Genomic DNA, 22,984 nt, shown 5'->3' with positions numbered 1-22,984 from the left:
TTATGGGGTACATACAACTTAAAACCATCACACTGGCTTTTTTACATTAGACAAGTTACTTAACTTTCTGTTCCCTAGAGTTCCAAACCAGCTGTTGGAGGGCTTGGGTCAGGGCAACCCAAGACCAAAGAAAACATCAGGCATGGCATTAGACATGAATTTTATTGGGACTTACAAACAGGAGAAGATTCTTTCCAATGGTAGCTTGCAGGGAAATGGAAATTAGTGCTCGGTACTACCTAGTAAGTTTCCCCCAATAGTGATGAGAATTTTGCTTGCTTCATGTCCTCACAAAATTTTTTGGAGTTTATGTTTTGAATTTTAGCTATTCTGGTTGGTGTTTAGTGATATTTCATTGTAGCTTTATTTGTATTTCCCTGATGACTAAATTGAGCATTTTAATGTTATTGGCCATTTGTTACCTCTTTTATGAAGTACCTGTTAAAATCTTTGCCCATTTTTATTTTGATTGTTTTTCTTATTATATCAATAATTTCTTTATAAATTCTGGATATGAATCCCAGTTCTTTGCTGGATATATGATTGCAATATTTTCTCCCACTCTAGGTTGCCATTTCATTTTCTTTATGGTTATGTTTTCAGAACAGAATTTTGAATATTTTAATACAGTCCAAATCATTAATTTCTTCCTTTGTGGTTAGTACATTTAAAAATCTTTACATGTCCCAGGTTGTGAAAATATCCTATGTCTTCTAATAGCTTTATTGTTTTACTTTTTAGATTTAAATCTATAATCTATCAGGGACTAATTTATGTGTATAATGTGAGGCTGATGTCTAGATTATATTTTTCCCAGGCAGCTATCCAATTTAGTGAAAATTATCTATTGAAAAGGCATTATTTTCCCAAATGTGTTGTACTGTCACCTTCACCATAGTTCAAGTGACCATATATGTAATGTGTTCTATTAGTCTGTTACTCTACTATTTTTCCAATATCTTACTACTTAAATTGTTGTAGCTTTGTAATATATCTTCATATCTGGTAACATAATTTCTTGAGCATTTTTGTTCTTCAAGAATGTCCTGATTTGGGCCCTTTGCATTTTTATGTGAATTTTAGAATCAGTTTGTCAATTCCCATGAAAAAACCTGTTGATTTCACATTGAATCTAAAGATCAACTTGAGAGACACTAGATACAAACGACATATATTATAAAATTCTATTTATACGAAATGTATAGGTTAGGTCATGGTGTCCAGTTATTTAGTCAGGCAAGCACTGGCCTGATTGTTACTGTGAGAAAATTTTGTGAATTTAAATCACTAGTCAGCTGATTGCATCTATGGCCGATTACATCTACAATCAGAGAAGGACATTATTTTTAGCAATGAGAGAAGTCTCATCCAATCATCTGAAGGCCTTAAAGGGAGAACTGATTATTTAAGCATTCAAAAAGAAGATATGCTATCTCTACTTCAGCCAGCCATCATCTCCTGGGGTATTCATTGAAACCTTCAGCAAGGTTGCCAACTACCCACCTGCCCTACAGAATTCAGACTTGCCATCATGAGTCAACCCTAACTAATACCAGTTGTAAGTAGTAAGAGTTTTTTATATGTTCTAGAAACAATACTCTTATCAGTTACATATTTTCCAAATATTTTCTTCCTTTCTGTGAATTGTCTTTTAACTTTCTTGATGGTATCATTTGACAATCAAAAAAATTTTTAATTTTGATATTGTCTAATCCATTTTTATTTTTTTCTTTTGTCACTTGTGCTTTGCATAGCTGAGAATCTGTTGCCTAACCCAAGGTCATAAAAAGTCATCCTATGTGTGCTGGTTTGAAAAGATTATGTACCCTAGAAAAGTCATGTTTTAATCCTGATCCAGTCTTGTGGGAGCAGCAGTTTTCTTTTAAACCCTATTCAATGCTGTATGGTCAGAGCTTGATTAGATTATCTCATGGAGATGTATTTTGGAGAGATTGAGAATGTGAGAGAGCCATAGGAACTACAGACCCCACACAGCCGGAGACCTTTGGAGATGAACAAGAAAAATGCCTCCAGGGGAGCTTCATGAAACAAGAAGCCTGGAGAGAAAGCTAGCAGACATTGCCATGTTCGCCATGTGCCTTTCCAGTTGAGAGAGAAACCCTGAACTTCATCGGCCTTTAGTGAGTGAAGGTAACCTCTTGATGGTGCCTTAATATCGACATTTCTATGGCTTTGCTATAATTTGGATATTTTCACAGTCCATACTGTAAACTAGCAACTTAATAAATTCCCCCTTTTAAAAGCCATTCCAGGGCAGGCTACGGTGGCTCAGCAGGCCCTGCAGTGTCCGAGAACCCGGGTTCAATTCCCAGTGCCTGCCCATGTAAAAATAAATAAATAAATAAAAATAAAAGCCATTCCATTTCTGATATATCACATTCTGGCAGACTGTAAACTAGAACACTGTGCTTTCCTATATGACTTTCATAGTTTTAATTCTTACATTTAGGTCTATGGCCCATTTTGAGTTAATTTGTGTATGGTATGAAGAAGGGTCCAACTTCATTCTTTTTCATGTAGCCCTTCAATTGTTCCAGCTCTATTTGTTTTAAAAACTATTTTTTTCCTTATTAAATTTTCATGGCACACTTGTCAAACTAATCAGTCATAAACGTGACAGTGTATTTCTGTATTCTTAACTATACTCCATTGATTTATATGTCTATCCTTATACCAGTACTCTCTTGGTTATTTGGTCATTGTAGTAAGTTTTGAAAGTGGGAATTGTGACTAGTTTGTACTTTTACACAATTATTTTGGGTATCGTATTAGTTTGTTAAGCTGCCGAATGCAATATACCAGAAATGGAATGACTATTATAAATGGAATTTAATAAGTTACAAGTCTATATTCTAAGACTGAGAAAATGTCCAAACTAAACCCTAGCAAGAGGTTATCTTCACTCAAGAAAGGCTGATGATGTCCAGAACACCCCTGTCAGCAGGGAAGGCATGTGGCTGGTATCTGCCGGTCCTTGTTCCTGATTCTGTCGCTTCCAGCTTCTGATGCCAGCGAGTTCCTCTTTAAGCATCTGTGGGCATCACTTAGCTGCTCTGGGACAAAACTTAGGGTATCATCTCTTAGCTTAGCATCTGCTGGGGCCAGAGATATCTTCTTTTCAGGTTCTTGTTATTTGTTTGTCTTTGCTTAGCAGCCAGATTATTTCTGTCTCAAAATCCAGATGTCTACATCAGCTCTGCTCTATCGGCTCTGAAGCTTTATCCAAATGTTTCCTCTTTTAAAGGACTCCAGTAAATTAATCAAGATGGTCACATCTCCATTTAATCAAAAGGCCACACCCACATTGATAATCCCATCAAAACTTTCTGGCCTCTGAGTGTCTCTCTTAGTTATAGGCAAATTCTGTTTGTTCTAATATTCCTTGGCTTGATCCTATTACCCTTAAGGCTATTTTTGGTCTGGTAGGCCAAAGTTATTTTATCCATCACATATGTTGCTGTCAATGTGTGCCTAGGCACAATTGAGAAACATTTCATACCAAAAATGTCTTCCTTGAAGACAAAGTCATATACATAGAGGTTACTCCTAAATGTATTTTTGTGTGTGCCAGAGGGCCTCCGGTGGTGGGGGTGGGGGTGGGGGTGGGGCTTCTCCCGATTTTAAGAGTTATAGAATCTGGTACAGGAACCCACCCTGTGATCCTTCCCATGGACTGGGTATTGCCATAACCTACTTTTTTTTTTTTTTTCATTTTCTTTAATGTTTTCATCCAGAAAAACAAGGTAAGAAACTGTTTTGGCATATATACTATAATATGCTGGGTGAGTACTAGATAGCTTTCTATCTTTATAACCTTCATTATCAAATTTATAGTTGATAATGATTCTCAAATTCAATAGAACAGGGTTTTTAGGGTTGATCTGGGGGCGATGGGAGAAATGTTCATAGCTAACCTCCCAAAATGGGTTCCTGAAAGGAACTGTAACCTATAAAATGAAAGCCAAAAGACATAGCCACGTTAGTGCTCTTCCATTTAACCACCATGAGGGTTTTGGTTGTTTCACTAAAGCATATGCAGTTAAATCACTCCTCTAACTGTGGTGTCATGTTTCTTGTCTCCCAGGCCATGGCATTTTTCCTTTTAGCTGCTATTGGATAAACTACTTCTATTTGAAGATTTAGTAGAGTGAACATTTTTTAATTAAATGGTTTGTACTTATGGGGAGAACAAAGGAATACACCTAACCAAGGAGTCTTCATGCTAGTTCAACTCCAGACACCAAGTATGGTTTTAAAAATAAACACAACCACTGATCTAATATTAAAAATAGCAAATTTGGGGTGCACGGGTGGTTGAGTGGTAGAATGTTCGCCTTTCATGTGGGAGACCCGGGTTCGATTTCCAGACTATGCACCCCAAAGAAAAAAAGCAAATTTGTACATTTCTGAGTATTCAATGAAAGAAACATTGGTTAAAGTACCTGGCACACAGAACGCACCTAATAAATGTCAGTTGATTCTCAAAATGAATGATTTTGTCAAATAAAAATGACAACTATATCCATATATAACCACTTTATAACAAATGCATAAATTATTTCACAAGTCTTTTTAATGAATAGTATTTCATTCTTAAGAAGAGTTTTCTTAGCAAGATTGCTTTCAAAATACTTTAAGGCACTGAAAAAGATACCAACATATCTTATTTTCAACACACTGAAATTAATGAAAAGTATATCAAATAAATATATAAAATAAATAAGATTACTTTCATAACAGCTTATATAATTTTTTTGAATGCTCTATGGCGGGATCACATTTCATTATTTTTCCATTTAGTATCCCATTATTGCAACACTATTTGTTGAATTTTGGTTTATTTGTTCGTTTTATGGGAAGTGCATGGACTGGGAATCAAACCTGGGTCTCCCACATGGCAGGTGAGAATTCTACCACTGAACTACCCTTGCATCCTCTATGTATAGTAATTTAATAAATAAGTTAGAATGTCTAAAATTAGAATTGCATTTCTATCTATTATCCCTAGCAACAACTTTCAGGAAACGGAATGATGACAGTTTTGAAACAACTGTTTAGTTCAAAATGTTATCCACACCAAAGATGAGTATCTTCAAGTTTTTCCTCTTTGGGTAAATTCAGTTTCTTTTCCAAAGTCAACATGTCTTGAATATTACAAATATTTAATTAACGTATATATATATATTGTTTTTTCACTAGATTTACAACTTTTTAACTTTCAGGCAAAAAAAAAGCTTTAGAGGATGATGCTCATTCAGGAAAACTTTGAAAATATTACTCACGTTAATGAAAGTTTTTAGTTGCAAAGCTGAAGTTTACTGCTGATGACAACTTTTTATAGCGCCCTCTCCTTGGGGTCCCTATAAAGAAACACAAGAAAACCTCAAAACCCATGTCTGATTAAATAATTATAACTGGAAAATTCACAAAGGAAGCTTTTCTGTATGTACACAGAGACCATTCCCAATGAGAGGTCCCTATACAGAAATATATGGAGTCATGTATTGATTACATTTATGCAAGTGAAAATTGTAAAATGCTTCATGACAGGTCTTTATGAAACATTTTCTTAGAAATTCCTGCACATACAATCATCTCATGTTATTTTCTATACCTGAAGGATAAGTTCATTGATTTTATCCTCCCCTCATGTTTTTGTAAAGAACACAATTATTTTTATTTTACTATAGAGAGGGATCTAAGACTGCTGTAAATATTACTGACAATACATATTGATTTTCTATATGAACCTGTTTATTTCTGAGGGATCAAAAGAAAGGACTTTCCTTTTTCCTCCCTTCCTTCCCAAAAAAAGGATGGACTTCTGCCATGTGGAAGGTTGGGAGCTAGGAAAGGAAGCATTCTCAAAATGAACTGCAAATAAAAAAATACACTTTTAAGCTAGGTTCTTCTAGTTATGTGTATATTTCCCTTTCGTTATTCCTGAGCCTGTAAATAAAAACCTCATTTAAATATTCCAGCCTTGTCTCATCTGTGCTATAGGAGAAAAAGCACAGGGCTATGTCATGATTAGTTCACAGTTAAAAGGGAACCATCTTTCTACGAGGAGATTATGAGAGTGAGGATCAAAACTTAGAGGTCTAACAGACCCATTTCAGCAGAGAGTCTTCCATGATGGCATTTTGTTTTAATAATTACAGATTTGACAGACAAAAGTGCCTTATGGATATATGAGTGAAAGCTAAAAGGGAAAATTCTCCTCTTCCTCTAAGTTTCTCTTAAGGCATCAACATTTTGTTTGATTTTACATTTTGAAGAATCCATTTGTTAGCTCTTTTGGCCTTCAATTATTTCACTTTCCTTCACCAACTAAGCACATCATGTTCAGCCACTGAGCTGGCCCATATTGCTGTAATATCAAATACCTCAACAATTTCATTTTTATGAATTTAGCATCTGCTCTTGGGAAGGCAACATCATTATAAGAGAGATTGGTCACTTGATTAAGTTCAAAGAACAATGAAGACTGTACCTTGGCTACGTACTAACCAGAGTGACTACAATATTCTAAAATAAATATAGTAAAGTAATATAATTATAAGGAATCATAGCTCTTAGAGAACCAACTTCATAACTATACTAGTCATCAGTCAAGGTTTTCGAGAGAAACAGAACCAACAGGAGACATATTATTATTATCATTATTATTATTCTTCAAGACATGTTTTGAGTATTTTGCAGCAAAATGCTCTCTAATTATTGGATGATTTTTGTTTATTGAAAATAGTCCAGAACTCTTTATTGCTGAGGGCTTATTTTTATTGTAGATGGACTTTCCTATTAAGAGACTTTTTTACAAATTTTTCTTGTCATACTATTGTTAGGTTTTTCTAGCATTTTTGCCAATAACATATTTTAGCACAGTGTCTGGACTTGAAGTCAAAATTCTCCAAAAAGTTCTAATTATTTTAAATGGAGAAAAGAACAAGGCATGACTGATGGCTTCATGTCCTAAGATAAGTTGTTACATTATATTAATGAAATTTAGAACAATGCAAGTGTTTAAAAGTTATCTACTCCTGTTCTTAAACGTTAAGCTGCAAAAAAAAAAAAGAAAAAAAATTCATACTTTTTAAGAAAATTAACATTCAGCATTTAGCTTTATTGACAGTGGTCTCCTGATAATGACTTCCCAAATCACCATCTCACAGGAAATTCAATGGGATAGTATTAATTTGCAGCTACTTAGAATATTTCACTAATTACTGTATGTTACTATGGAAACATATATTCCTGGAGGGAAAAACATTCTTTTTCATTTAAACATTAAGCTTATGTCAATCTGCCTGTCTTTCTGAATTCTCACTGTCAAGAGCACAAAATCAGTAGAGGCTCTGTGGCATATTATGGAATGTAATGGTTAGTTAGGTGTGTTTCCAATTCATATTTTCTATTGCAAGCTCTACCCAGCCAAACTTATATGCTTTTCAATACAGAGAGTAATAACTGTGTTAGAAAGAAAATATGTTTTAATCATTAATTGACAGCAATTAAATAAGGCACAATAAGCAGGACATCCTGTGTTCATCTTGCACTAAGGAGAAGGTTAAGAACAATTCATATATATATTTTTTACATGTACTACTGTCACAGTGCAGTGGTCCTGCACAGGTCAAGGAAGCATGCAAGATGGGATTCTTGTATGGGAAAATATTCAAGTGAATTCTTCCTGGAATTTAAAGCTCACTGTTTGGGAAGAAGTTAGATATCTAGACTTTAGCATTATAGATCATTATTTTAGGATACTGTGCTGGTTTAGAGGACGTTTGTACCCTAGAAAAGCCATGTTTTGATCAAAATCTCATTTCATAAAGGTAGAATAATCCCTATTCAATAGTGTATGCTTGAAACTGTAATCAGATCATCTCCCTAGAGATGTGATTTAATCAAGAGGGGTTGTTAAACTGGATTAGGGGAGATGTGTCTCCACCCATTTGGGTGGGTCTTGATTAGTTTCTGAAGTCCTATAAAACAGGAAACATTTTGGAGAAAGAGATTCAGAGACAGCCAGAGAAGAATGACATAGTCAAGAGAAGCAGAGAGTCCACTAGCCAGTGACATTTGGAGATGGAAAAGGAAAATGCCTCCCGGGGAGCTTCATGAAACAGGAAGCCAGGAGAGCAAGCTAGCAGATGATGCCTTGCTCGCCATGTGCCCTTTCAGCTGAGAGAGAAACCATGACTCTGTTCGTCATGTGCCTTCTCACTTGAGAGAGAGACCCTGAACTTCATCGGCCTTCTTGAACTAAGGTTAAAACGTGGCTTTTCTAGGGGACATACATTCTTTCAAACCAGCACAGGCCCCTATTTCTACTAAAATGAAATCACTCTACTTGTGCTCTGGATCCTATCTTTTCTTTCTTCTTCAAAGGTTTCTGTCTGTTACCTCCTCTAGTTCCTCCATCAACTCTATAGTGATTAATTTTCATCAGCACAGAAACATCCTACAGTATCACCCATCTTAAAAAACAAACTCCTCCCTTGACTCCCACAATGATGTCTTTTTTGCTTCTCAAACATGTCAAGGCCCTTCTGCCCACCACTTGCTCAAATTCATCTATCTTAGCTTGGAATGCTTTCCTTAGTTCTTTGCTTGGTTGATCTGTTCTTCTAGCTCATATGTCAGCTCATGTTTCCCAGAGAGGCCTTCCCTGATCACCCTCTCTCTCATGTGCCTGCTTCCTTCAATTACTATCACTTAACATTGTTTATTCTGTTTTATGAAATTTTGATACTGACTTACTTAGGCATTTATGAGTAACTTCCTATCTAGTTGTTTACTCCACTAGAATGTAAGCTAATAGGGCAGGTATGCTCTAAAGTCTTATTTACTTCTGTATCCACAGCCCATAGCACATTGCTTGGCACACAGTAATACATTACTCAACGTTATGTACCAGGCAGGAAGAAAGAGTAGGGATGGGGATGGGGGGGGGGGGTAGGAGAGAAACATCTTCCCTTCCAATTTCCTTCCTTTTTTTGTGAAACCTCACAAAAAGGGGTACTTTTCCTGCCTTGCTCAAGTGCTGCTCTTGCCACTGTGAGAAGAGTTCCTGATATTACTGTGCCCTACACCTACCTTTCAGCTCCTGTAGCATTTCTTTGATTTCTCAGTTCACATATAAGTTCTGTTTTTAATAACTTCTCTGATTTATGGAAAAGTATTTCTTTATAATTTCACATGCTTTCTGGTATAATTTTTCAAGTGTCAGTTTTTCAGTGCCTGTTTATTTTATTTTTTAAAACCAGGCTGTTTGTTTATTTTTCTTTTTTGCAATCGTTTTTGGTACATCCCATATTGTTTCTTTCTGTTTAAATTCTTGTTACCTATATTTCAGTGGGGTTTATTTTTCTTGAACCAATTGTTTGCTTATACCCAAATGCATATTCTTTTCTGTCTCTTCTCTTGCCCTTTTTGGAGAGTAAGAATTTAGTATTCCTTCATTACTTTGTCTTATTAAATTCTATATCACTGACTCATTTGCTGGTCCATTTTACTAACCAAGTGCTCCTGAAGGAAAGGAAAATAAAAATACATGTTTAGGCTTAAAGTCCATTTTGGTTAATAAGATCACCTCTGATATCACAGATTAATACAATTTCAGAATTAAATAAGATCTTAGACATCAATTACCACAAAACATTTCCAGATGTGTAAACGTCTTCTAATATGCTACAATAGTGTAAGAATAGAATTAATGCCTGTTGGCTGCTCTATCTCCCATGCCAAGCATGATGCCTGGCATATAGTAGATGCTCATTAAACATCTGTTGAATGAATACATGATAATTTCCGTTTGGGTAATACAATTTTTAAGTTTAGAAAAATAGCATATTTTACAACCAATAATTCCAGTCTTAGGGATATACTCTCAGAAACATTTGCAAATGTCCCCGGAAAGACAAACACAAAAATGTTCATAGAAGCCTTTTTTTTTGAAAAACAAAATACCGGAAACATCCACAGTTGGAGAATGGATAACAAAGTGTTATATATTAATTTCATGGAATGCTATATTACAGTGGTAAAAGTAGATGAATTATAGATACTTCATTAACATAGGTGAGTTTCAAAAATATAATTTCAAGGGAGGAAAAGCAAGTCGTGGAGGACTGTAAAAGAATTACCCCATTACAGGAAGTTAAAAATAAAATTTATGCAGTGGGACCCATACCTATACATAGAAAATGTATATACAGGTGCTTAAGAATGGTAGACAACAAATTCAAAGTTATGTTTTCCTGCTGATGGTGGGAGTGAGTGCTAAGAGTTCATTCAGGAAGACTAAACGGGTTTGATGATGTTACTTTATTAAACTGTGTGCTGGGTAGAGATATCTGTTATATATTTTTATATTCTTCCATCTGCCTTAAATATTTCAGAATAAATGTTTAACTCCCATGGATTGAAATAAAATTGAACAAGAAAGAAGATATTCTTCCTAAAAGAATTTGAATAGGCTCATTGTATATTAAATAGATTCCTCAAAGACATGTTATTTTAATAATATATGAAAAATAATTAAGTGTTGATAAAATCTTAGATTTCAATAGTATAATCTGCTATTCAATACTTTTTTCAAAATTATTGCATTTACTGAAAAGTTCAGTAACTGATGATTAAGTCCCTGTAATTGCTTGTTGAAAGAAAACAACTTGAAAATGTTTAGAGCAAAATGCAAATGTGCTTGAAAACCGTAGTAAGGAAGTTTTTTTCTGAGAGATTTGAATATAATTTGAATTACAAAAGTTCAGGTTAAAGGTAAGTTTTACATTTTTTAAATGTCTATACATTCAATAGTAGGTATTCTAAATTAGCTAGAAATATTAGTCTCATTTAGTCCTCATTAACAACTGTCATTATCACATTTTACAAATGAAGGAGTGAGCAAGGGCACACATCCTTCAACAGGTGAAGCTGCTCACTCTTAAAGCCCATACTCCCAACACTGCGTTAAACTTCTAAGAGGAGCTGTGAGTTTCCCTCCCATCCCTGATAATTCGGCAGAATAGAAAACGTCATTTTAAAGCTGTTTCAATCGTGGTTTTCTGACAAGGAGAGAGTACTGCGTATTCACTATGTGTCAGAAAATTGCCTGTGGCATCTCACAAAATTTTCATAAACAACTTCATAAGTACTGTTGTTATCCTGCTTTATAGATGAGGAAAATTAGACACACTGAATGGAGATAACACTCCCAACGTCTCATACCCAAGCAGCAGTAGAGTTAAGTCTATAAAACTGGATTGGAACCTATTCAATTTGTCTTTTAAACCTTGTACGTCAGCCCTAAAACACACGGCTTCCAACAAGCAAAAGGAAAACAAAGCAAAAAAAGAAAGAAAAACTAAATTGGGGGAAATGGAGAGAAATGAAAGAGCTCCTCCTGTACGGAGTGGCAGGTGGCAGTTACCACGATGGTTAGACTTAATGGATACCAGTTAAGCTGCCTGCTCTCCATCGCCCTCCGGAAACCGCGCCCGCGGCCTTCGGGGACTCGCCGACGCCGGGCGGCCGAGAGGTTAAAGGGCGCGCGAGACGGCCGGAAGGGTGCGCTTTTCTCAGGATGGAGCTGACGCAGTACCTGCGTTGTACGAGCCCGGCTCCGACCTCCTAGACTGGACTCTGGCAACTTCCCGTTCGGTTTCGCCCTACCCTTTCGGCGCTGGGTCCTGTTCGTGACTCTAATAGAGTGTGCTGCTTCTCGGTTAGAGGCCAAGGTTCCAGGCACTTAGGACGCACACAGAAACGCGGCTAGGGGACATTAGAGGGGTAGCTGGAATCTCTTCTATCTGCGCTGGCCTGGTCGGGTCGTTTTTAAGTTGCAGACTCTGACCTCGTGGCCACGAGGCAAGTGAAGGCCCCGCCCGTCCGGCACTTCCGGTGGGTCCCACTGGGGCCTTCCTGGGCTGGAGGTGGGGGGGAAGGTGGAAGCGGAGGTGGGAACTGGGCAGGTAGAGTTCCTACGGTGGCTGGGCAGTGGAGGTGGGGTGGGATAGAAGGTCGGTGCCTTTTGCTTCCACTCTTATTTGAAAAGAGGGAGTCGCGGGTTGGAGGTGTGGGGGCAGGCGAGGAAACCCGACGAAAGTGCGCAGAGCGGGTGTGGGACTCCCGGAGAGTCCACCCGGGTTCAGGCCCGCCCTCTGCGGGGACTGACTCGGGCCCCTGGCTCCCTGCCCGGGACGCCCAGGCCCGTCGGTTCTCCAGGTCTAAGCGCGCGGGAGTTGGGACATGGGGCAGCGCGGCACGCGTGGGAGCCTTCTGCACCCTTGTCATCTGTCCTTCCTACCTTCCCGCATGTGCATGGCAGGCCGAAAGAGGGACGTCCCCACTCCATTGCAGAGTCCCATTGGGGGAGAGGATAGACTTTATGCCCAGAATAACAATAAGGCTGGTGGGGACCCCAGCAGCTGCCGTCTCTCGATTACTCCGGGGCAAAGGCGAGAAAGATATTGCGTGAGTGGTCAGTTTCTGGAAGCGGGGAAAGTTCCAGGAAGTATAACCCAACTCCAGGAACCCGCTGCTCAATCTCCCTTTCTGGCTTTTTAGATCCTCTTTGAGTTATCTCACATCTGATGCTTTTAAAAGTTATGCGTCTTCCATGTAGGAGACCCGGGTTCTATTCCCGGACCATGCACCCCCCACCACCACCACCAAAAAAAAAGTTATGTGACTAACTAATGAAAAAAACGAGCCACAGACTGGGAGACAATATTTGCAAAACACGTCTGATAAAGAACTTGTTCCCCAAATAATCAAAGAATTCTTAAAACTCAACAATAAGGCACAACCCAATTTAAAAAGTGGTTAAAAGAGCTGAACAGAATTTCAGAAAGAAGATGGGCAGATGGCAAATGAGCATATGGAAAGATGCTCAACATCTTTATCATTAGGGAATAGCAAATTCAAGCAACAGCAAGACAAACCTCTAAACATCTATTAGAATGGCTAAAGTAAAAAAAAATTGACACATCACCTGCTGGGGATGTGAAACAACAGGAGGTTTCTGAGGAAGTCACAGACACAGCAGCTGGCTCCCAGCAGTCGCCCACCCTACCCCTTCCTTTTCTATTGTGTGCAGATGTTTCATTTCTGGGGGTTGGGGAATATTAGTACTAGTGTAAACTCTACTGGGCACAAGTAGCCAAAGCTGCTTATCCAGATCCTCTCCCCCTAGGTTGTATAAATACCCTGACTTCAGGCAGCCCAGATTTGTAGCTCCTTTTCCAGGCAAAGTGGGGCATACAGAGCTGCCATCAATGGGCCCTGACCTGAGCCATTGACCTTCGGAGGAGACTGGCCACATGGGATCTCTTCCTGTGTTCTTTTGGATTTTTTTGTGCTGTGTAAATAATATAGAGGCCATTTGTTGAAAGTTTCTGTTGTTCCTGAGCCTGTGTTTTCACAGTGTACCATATCTCATTCCATAGCAAATACTCAGAATGATACTGACACTTTGGAAGACAGTTTGACAATTTCTCACAAACCTAAACATAGACTTACAATATAATCCATCAACGTTCTCCTCCTTATTTACTTAAATGAGTTGAAAACTTATGTCCATGCAAAAATCTGCACACAAACGTTTATAACAGGTTTATTTACAATTGCTGCAAGTGGGGAGCAACCAATATGCCCCTCATTAAGTGAATGCATAATCTCGGTATAATCGTGCAATGGAATATTAGTCAGTGATAAAATTCAAGGTGGGCCTTAATCCTTTTACTGAAGTCATCTATAAAGAGAAGAAAAGGCAGAAAACATTGTGAGAGCTCAAAGCCAATACAGAAAGAGCAGAGAGATGAAACCAAGTGGAGAAAACACAGATGCTTGGAGGCAGAAAATGCCCACAGAGATGCTAAGTGATGATATCTGGAGTTTGCCCTGGAGAAGCTAAGATGCTAAGAGAGGAAAAAACATCCCAGGAATACCCAGAAGGACCCACAGGAACTGAGAGAGCCATTTTGGAAACCAACCCAGGAGAGATGTCACCATGTACCTTCCCATGTGACAAAGAAACCCCAAGCGATAGGCCTTTCTTGAGTGAAGGTGTATCCTCTGTTGATGCCTTAATTTGGACATTTTTATGGCCTTTGAACTATAAATTTGTAATCTAATAAACCCTCTTTGTAAAGGTTAATCCATTTGTGGTATAGTGCCTTCTGGCAGCCTTAGAAAACCGAGACAGTTACTAATAATGTATCTATATTGATTGATCAAATGTAACAAAAATACCGCACTAATACAAGATGTTAATAGAAGAAGCTATGTGTGTGTGTGTGTGTGTGTGGGAGGTATATGGGAACTTCTGTAAGTTAAAAAATGCTCTAAAATAAAGATTATTATTTTTTAAAGTTATGTGATTTTCTCACCTTCATTTTTGGAATCTGAAAATAATTGACAATTTAATCTTCAGTCTAAAGCATTTTCCTGGTAAATGGTTAAAAGTATGTATTTACTCACTGAGCACTGGAATGACACTCATACATTGCACGTTGTGGAAGATGCAGCTAGAGATCTTTTTTCAGAAACCAAATATAGCTGAGAGGTGTGCTGAAATCCATTAAATGGCATATATTAGTATGTGATTAAGTCAATGAAATAGGGGCAAGGAAGGAAGAGATTATGATGGTTTCCTGTGCTTTGAGAACATGCCAAAAAAGGCAGGGACTTGAACACCAGGACAACTGGAAGGATTTATATGGTAGAAGTTGATCCAAGCAAGGGGGAAGATGGCCTAAGCTGAGAGGTGGCTGAAAGTATAGTGTGCTCCAGTGGCCGTGAGGAGTCTGGTCAGAGCTTTTTCTTGGAGGTATAGTGCAGACACAGGTTCTGCCTCTTCTCTCTGCTCCAACAATTATTTATTTTTTTTTGTAAACCTTTTTGCTCTGTTCATTTCTTAATAGCTATAATCTCTGTCCAATCAATAGTAATTTTTCATCAAATCCATAATTACCTGCATGGTTATTTATAGATTTTGTAAAAGTCAAATTGTTAATCCTTATACAATCTGCATTATTTCCTGATACAGAAGATAAATGTAGTAAATGGCTCACCCTGAGCAAAAGTGTTTATCAATATTCTCCTAGGAACCTGACTTTTAGTATTTCTTTCTCAATATTTTCCCTCAGTATTCTTTATGGTAATAAGGTAATGCTGTGAGGAGATAGAAGCTAACTAGAGGAGATTCCTGCTTTGGAAGACCTTTTGATTGATTTGTGAGACATATATACACAAAGGAGAAAAATTTTAAGTCATACATTCACAATAGTATAGTGTAGATTGAACATTAAAATGGTGAAGTAGAATAAAAAAATAATCAGAGGGAAATGGATTTCAGGATGCTAAAATAAGTCCTGTATATGGCTTTCTTTTCTATAACATGCATATTGGCTCTCAAATAATTTGAAAAATTCAAGGTAGTTTGTGTCAACAAAAGTTTTAAAATGAAGTTGCCTCCCTGAATCAGATCAATAAAATCAGTAGGCTGACTTAGAGCTCAGCTGTTGTTAAACAGAACTCAGCTATTGTTAGTGAAATGTGGTAGAATGGAATTGGAGAGATTTTTTTCAGACATTTCTTAAGGCAGAAAACAGGCCAGCTGAAGTAGGGTCTGAAGGATACCAATCAATTACGTGACTAACAGGTGCATTACCCCAATATTCAGTAATATTTCCTACCTGCTCACATTTAATCACTCTTTTTTTATAGGCCCCCATCCCAATTTCCCTCAACCAACCATCAAGGTCAGTAAATCCTCAGGCTATAATGTAGGCCATGGTATTTCAAGATATTTTATTTTTTTTAATTGTGTGACAATGTGATGTTTATTCTTTATTTGCTACAAGCATCTTTTTGAGGAAATTATAAGGAATACCATGAAGCGATACACTATTACTATCAGTATTTGAGAAAAATTTCTGTTGAATAGGCTGGAGGTTTGCAAAGTGTGGTCCTTGGACCAGCTGCAAATTATTAGAAATTTGTTAGAAATGTAAATTCCCAAGCCCCACTCTGTTCCTACAGAATAAAAATTCTGGGAATTCTACAAAGGTATTAATATTTCTCTGTGATTCTGATGCTGTATAAAGTGTTAAAACCACTGAAATAGGCCATAACCAATGGAGAGTTCTCAAGATGTGGGCTGTTTACTATTGCAACAGAATAATCTTGGATGTTTGTTTAAAATGCATTTTCTGAACCGTGCCCTTTCTTCTTCACCCATGCTGAATCTGAATCTTTTATTTTGGGGCTTGTAATCTATACTTACAACTAGCCCATCAGCTGATTCACACAAACCCTAAAGTTTTATAATCCTTATTACAATAGTCATCTATTTATGTAACTGTATAGATACATATACGTGTATGTGTATAAATACACATGTATATTTTCAAATGATGTTATCTATCATTTGTTGAGACACATATTACATACTCAAAAAATAGGCAGAAGGATGGAATGCAAATATTGGCTTCATATCCCCTGGGAATAACTGAAGATTAGGCTCATCCTCACCTTGGTAAGAAATAGTTTTTCAGTTGCAAATAATGCTGCTTCCAGGTTTAATGTGCCATCAGTAATACTCAAGAACCTAGCTCTATTTCTTACTAGGTCTGTTACTTAAGCCTCAGTTTCACCATCTGTAACATGTAGTCCAACAATTATCCCTCACTGAATTTCAGGTTTTAGCTTAAATGTCATCTCAAAGAGATGTTATCCTCACTATCTATCTACTCTGAAGAAGCCATCTATAAGCTGCTTAGGACTTACTATCTGCCATTTACCTTATTTATTTATTTATTGGTTGGTTGTGGATTGAGTCATATCCCTCATAAAAGATATGTTTGGATCCCAACCCCTTGGTGCTGGGGGTGTGAACTCATTTGCAAATAGGACTTTTGAAGATGTCTTTAGTTAAGGTGGGCCCCAGCTGAATGAGGAGTGGGTCTTAATCCTATATAGTTGAAGTCCTTATAAGCCAAGCAAATTGAACATGGAAGGAGAAGCCGTGGAGAGCAGCCAAATGCTAGAAGTTAATGGATCTTGGAAGAGAGAAAGGAGAAGACACTGCCATGTGCATTGCCCATGTGACTGAAAAGCCAAGGAAACCCAAAGATGGTCTGCCAGTTAGAAGATACTGACCCCAGAAGGAAGCAAATCTTCTAACCTCTGAAAGTGTGACCCAAAAAATTCCTGTTGTTAAGCTATACCCAATGTCTGGTATCTATTTTAGCAGTAGTAAAGGAAACAGTTGGCATTATGGTTTCTGCTGGGACATATGATGCATGCTGGAAGAGACTTTGCTTACTTTTTCATTCCTGTATAATCAAATTTAGAGCATAGGAGACATTAAATAAATAATTTTTTGAACGAAGGATTCATTAATGAGATAACAAATAGCCTGGTTCAGAGCCTGGTTATGGTAATAGCTCAACAAGGGATTGGACAATAATGAATGATACTGCAAGTAAATGTGAGGTACCAAGGGGCACAATGGAGTTACCTGGCTATGGTGAGACAGAGAAGCTTATGTTTGCTTTTATGCAAGATTTAGTTTCAAAATATATTTCATTTTCCATTTGTGAAGCTTTCTTGTTTTCAGCTGTGTACATTCTTTTTTCCCCTCATAAATTGTAGGTTGGTGAAATGTGATTTTTTGTTAGACTTATTTTGCTAAACTAAATTTTCTACATATGTGCGTATAAATACTTTGTGAATGAATGATGACGTGAATGTACAGACTTTTGATGATATTTAAATTGCATCAGAATTACTTCTGTTGGGCTTGGAAGTTCCTCCAAAAACACGCATTTTTTTTCTTTATATTAAGAAAGCTCTTAAAAACATAAACACTAATGATATTTAGATCCTCATAATACTTATTAATATAACAGCATAAACTTTGTTAAAGAAAACAATCTGATAGATGGGAGAGGGGGAAGTTGATGAAAGATAAAAAGAGGAGAGTTGTTGAAGCCATGTCCTTGCTTAGGAAAGAGAAATGAATTAGTACAGAAGTAGAAGGATATACTTTAGATTGGAATTGAGAGAGTTCATCTATAGTAATAGGAAGGAAGTTAGAATGTGTATCTGTGTCAGAAAGTTGGCCTAGAAATGGTGGCAAGGGCTAGAGAAGTTCTCTTCTGCCTTCTTTGCTGCAACTTCCTCTTCTTTTTGCAGGTTTCCCCATGATTGTGAGTTTGGAGAAGGATATATTGAAGATTTGAAGATAGAATAATTGTCTGGGATAGTGAGACTGTGGTTGACATGGAGAAAATGTTTGACAGGCAGCATTAGGACCTACTTGAGGTTTGGGTGTCATAAATTTAAGGTAAGCTGCTGGCTCATCATGGCTTTCTCCATCCCAGTTCAACTGTATGGATATAGTTTAGAGTGGTAAGTGAATAGGATTGAATAAGATGAAGTGAATTAGGGGCAGGAGAATTGAGATTTCATAAAATATATAAGACTAAGAAGATTTTGTTACCCCAAAAATCATCTGTGTTGATCTCCTTCTTTTGTATAGAAAACCATTGCCTCATATTTTCAATTAAAAAACTATAGTCCATCAGAAAAAATATTTTAAAGCCACCTTATTTAATTTTCAAGTGTCTTTTATTATAGATTTTTTATCATACACAAATAAAATACAAATTTGACATTCTATGTGTGATATGTATTAAAATCTTGAAAAAATGAGTTTAATTTAAACCATCAGAGTACACTTCATGAATGAGCTGAAAAAATTTGGCAGTTTGTGTTTATATGAGAGAAGAATATTTGAAATACAAACTATATTAATTTATTAAATAGGAAGAATTAATTATACTTTTTAAAAACTGTAGATGCCACCTGCCATGCTGGAGACCTGGGTTCGATTCCTAGTGCCTGCCCATGCAAAAAAAGCCCAAAAAAAACCAAAACTGTAGATGAAGTTATGATGTCTCTTTGTTCCTTTGAAGAGTTCACTGTCAAAGATTCTTTGAATCTGATGAAAATGAGTCTGACCCTAAATATAAATTATTCTTTTCATATTCTGTCATCTCCTTAAGAATTTTTCAAAATATAGTCTCTCATTTCATAATCTAGGACATATTCATTCCACTGTGGACAGGAAATAAACTTTGCATGATTTTAATCCTTTTAAATTTATTGATGCTTGTTTTTTGGCCTAGTGTATGATCTATCCTGGAGAGTATACCATGTGAATTTAAGAAGTATTCTGCTATTGTTCAAAGGATTGTTCTATAGATGTATGTTAGGGCTGTTCATATATAATGTTGTTCAAGTCTTCTGTTTTCCTGTTGACTTTCTGCTGACTTGTTCTATCTTTTATTGAAAGGAGAGTATTGAAGTCTAAATATATATATTTTGAATTGTCTGTTTATCTCTCCAGTTCTGTTGGTTTTTCCATTATATATTTTGGGACTTTGTCATGAAGTACATACTGTGTTTATAACTTTTATCTTCCTGATGAATTAACCTTTTTTATCATGAGAAATGTCCTAGAGACTCTTAAGAATGGACCTGCAGGACATAGAGAACTCAAAGAAGTGTCCCTGGTGGAATAAGCAAGGACTACAGATATTCATAGAGAAAGCCACTGGATCAGAAGCTAAAAGCGACTAAACCTGAGAGCAAGGGACCAGCAGATGCTAGCCACGTGCCTTCTCATGTGACAGTGGAATCCTGGATGCCATTGGTCTTTCTTCAGAGTCAAACTTTAGCAAACAGAAACAGATTTTGGTGCCAGAGAAGTGGGTTACTGTAATTTGCAAATACCAAAAGTGCTGTAATGGTTTTATGAATGGATAAGGGGAGGGTTCTGGAAGAATTGTGAGACGGTTCATAGGAGAGGCCTGGATTACTTAGAAGAGACTGTTGGTAGAAATATGGACCCTAAAGATACTTTCCATCTGCCTTAGACAGAAATGATGAAGGTGTCATTGCAAACTGGAAGGAATGTGACCCTTGTTTTAAAGTGGCAGAGGATTTGGAAAAATTGAGTCCTGGTGTTGAATGGAAGTTAGAATTTGAAAGCTATGAGCTGGGATATCTAGTTGAGGAAATGTCTAAACCAAATGTGGAAAATGCAGCCTGGCTTCTCCTTGAAGCTTATAGTAAAATGCCAGAAGAAAGGAATAAGTTGAGAATTGGAGTCTTGTACAAAAAAACAAACAAACAAAAAACCCCCAACAAAACAGAAATTGATGGTCTGGAAAGGTCTGGGCTTCCAGAAAGTGAGACCCCACAGAATAGTGCCCCACATGAAGATGTAACCAAACATGGAACCAAAAGCCATTTTAGTAAAGCTAGGTTTGGAAATGGAGTTATCCAGGAAGGATTTGTGGTAAGTCCTATTTTCTGATGCTTGGGAGCCTTGTATGCTTCATGGAAAACCAGTAAATTTGTTGTGGAATCTGTATAAACAGAACCACTGCCAGTCTGAACAAAAAGGGACAGATTGAAGGAAAAATAACTTCCAAGGCAGAATTGTGAAGGCTGAGTTCTTGAGCCAAGAAACCCTCAAACCAGGAGAACAGACTTACCCATGCATATGGAGAGGGTATTTTCCCTGGAGTTTGCAGAGGTGGACCTTCCATTCCATTGTTCAGAAAGAATGCTGCTGCCCAAGAGAGGGTGGAACACACACCTTGGGAATGGGGGAAAGCATGGCCATTGTTCTAAGGGGGTTGAATGGGTCCCACCCATATGTTTAAAGAGGGTAGTGCTAAGAACAAGGTGGTCTCACAAATGAGTGAAGAAGTTTGAACCCTTACCACAGTGTTTGGAGAGACCAGGGCTGTTTTCAGGAGTAGTTTTGAGGCTAGACTTTGAGGCTCATCTCAACCCTAGGAGAAGTCTTTTTGGCAGCCTCTTTCCCCGGTTGTCTTTGGTAAACTTCTAGTTGGTTTGCTATTTAGGTTGTTGCTCTCATGGAGCTTTCAGGCTCCTCTAATTGTTTTTCCCCAACATCTTCCTCGTTTCTGAGATTTCCTTTTATTTTGAAATTTACCACACTCTGTTCCAAATAAAAGTCGGTTCCCTTGGGGAAAGCTTCAGAATTCTCTTACAGTCTGTCACTCTCCTGGGCAAAAGCTCTTTACTGCTGCTCTGGAGCTGAGGGTTGGTGATAGTGGCCTGCTTCCACTGGAGTGACACATCAGTTTTATGAATAGGGCACTAAGTGGCAGCAATAGCTTCTCATCTTCTCAGGATACCTCAGGATGTGTTGAACCTCCCACCATATGAACAAGCTGGGGTGAAGGCTATCAGTGTCCCAGTATTCTCACTGTGCCACACTTGGGATGGGGCTCCCTCTTTACAAATAAGGGCTGGGTAGAAGAAAAGAGCACCATACCTCTCAATTTCTTTTGCCTGGACTGGAGATTCTGCTACACAAATACAGGGAGAATGAGAAATTCTCCTGGCTTGCGCCTTCTTGGGAGAACCTGTAGCCCTATACTGAGAAACGGAGGGAGAGTGAGAAACGGGGAGAGTGAGAAACAGGGAGAGAGAACTGAACTAGTGGGATTTGGGATATGGAAGGAGCAGATCATGGTTCAAATGACATGGACTCTATATGTTCTCATTGAGATTTAGAGGATTTTCTTGAATAATTTTTCTTCATTTGTTATATGCTCTTAGGAAAATGTTCGATACTATAATTTTTTTAAAAATAAAATTCACCAGTTAATGATTGTTTCACTGGGAGAGAGTCTTCAGAGCTCCTTACTCTACTCTTAAAGATGTTGACCCATGGATGACGATTTTATAAGGAGAAATGGAGATGATGGCATGAAATAGAAAACATGATTGTAGATATTTATTAACTAAATATTGACAGATCATATATGTGTGTGTGTGTATATATATATATATATATATATATAAGATCAAGAAGAAAAATTTGCCAATTGAAACCCTCAAGTGATATGTCATTTTAGATTGCAAATTTTTTTAAACAGTTTAAATCACCATCATTTTAATACTTTAATCCTTGCAGGCATGGAATTTTCTTAAATGTATTATATAATTCCAAGCCACATTGAATAGACCATACTATATTTAATTTTTCTTTATGATTAGTGGTTTTTCATTATGAATATAAAGTATTGCAGAGTACAATAACACAGTAATATTCTTAGACTTACTGAAGGGATCCAGGCACTTGTGCTTATATGAGATAAATTTAGACAACTTGGCACTTTGTCAGCCAAGGGCATACAGCCCTCAGATATGTTATAGAGATGTTCTATTTGACTTACATGTGTTGAAAAATTTGAGTGTGTTGTCTGAGTTTAAAAGTTGGGAGATTTCATGTAAAATTTAAATTCTAACTTCTTTGAAATATCTAAAGATCTGGATAGTAATTAGTTTTCATTTTCATTTGGCTGCAGTTGGCTAGTGCTGAGCCATAGTTATCCTCTGTTTCAGTTTGCTAGCAGCTAGAATGCAATACACCAGAAACAGAATGGCTTTTGAAAAGGGAATTTATTAAGTTGCAGGTTTACAGTTCTAAGGCCGAGAAAATGTCCCAATTTTTAAAACAGGTCTATAAAAATGTCCGATCTAAGGCATCCAGGGAAAGATAACCTTGGTTCAAGAAGGCTGATAAAGTTCAGAGTTTCTCTCTCAAATGGAAGGTGAACACAGTCAGAGTTTCTCTCTCATCTGGAAAGGCACATGGTGAATATGATCAGGGTTCCTCTCTCATCTGGAAGGGCACATGGCAAACATGGCATCGTCTGCTAGCTTCTTCTCCTGGCTTCCTGTTTCATGAAGCTCCCTGGAAAGCATTTGCCTTCTTCATCTCCAAAGGATGCTGGCTAGTGAACTCTGCTTCTCGTGGCTATGTTGTTCTGCTCTGCTCTCTCTGAATCTCTCATTCTCCAAAATGTTTCCTCCTTTATAGGACTTCAGAAACTAATCAAGACCC

General features: G+C 37.4%; 1 protein-coding gene and 1 long non-coding RNA gene across 13 annotated transcripts in view; one reads left to right on the top strand and one right to left on the bottom strand.

Annotated features, from left to right (window-relative positions):
* The window catches only part of LOC143691684 (uncharacterized), a 212,407-nt gene extending 200,529 nt beyond the window's left edge, over positions 1-11,878 (bottom strand). The window contains exons 1-2 of one of the 4 annotated variants that reach the window (XR_013179649.1): positions 11,254-11,878; positions 5,304-5,381 (exon numbers count right to left, since the gene is read on the bottom strand). This is a non-coding gene — a long non-coding RNA (uncharacterized LOC143691684). The remainder of the gene's footprint in view (positions 1-5,303; positions 5,382-11,253) is intronic. The other 3 variants (XR_013179652.1, XR_013179650.1, XR_013179651.1) reach the window with 3 other exon arrangements.
* Positions 11,576-22,984, top strand: part of LOC143691680 (sucrase-isomaltase, intestinal-like) — a 258,152-nt gene continuing 246,743 nt past the window's right edge. For 3 of the 9 annotated variants that reach the window (XM_077170515.1, XM_077170522.1, XM_077170510.1), the window contains exons 1-2: positions 11,576-11,925; positions 18,226-18,376. The gene's annotated coding sequence lies outside the window, so the exon portion shown is untranslated. The other 6 variants (XM_077170513.1, XM_077170512.1, XM_077170511.1 and 3 more) reach the window with 6 other exon arrangements.

The sequence above is a fragment of the Tamandua tetradactyla genome, chromosome 7 (assembly GCF_023851605.1).
Source record: "Tamandua tetradactyla isolate mTamTet1 chromosome 7, mTamTet1.pri, whole genome shotgun sequence".
Taxonomy (NCBI): domain Eukaryota; kingdom Metazoa; phylum Chordata; class Mammalia; order Pilosa; family Myrmecophagidae; genus Tamandua; species Tamandua tetradactyla.
Note: the sequence above shows the minus strand (reverse complement) of the source record. Positions and strands in the feature narration are given on the sequence as shown.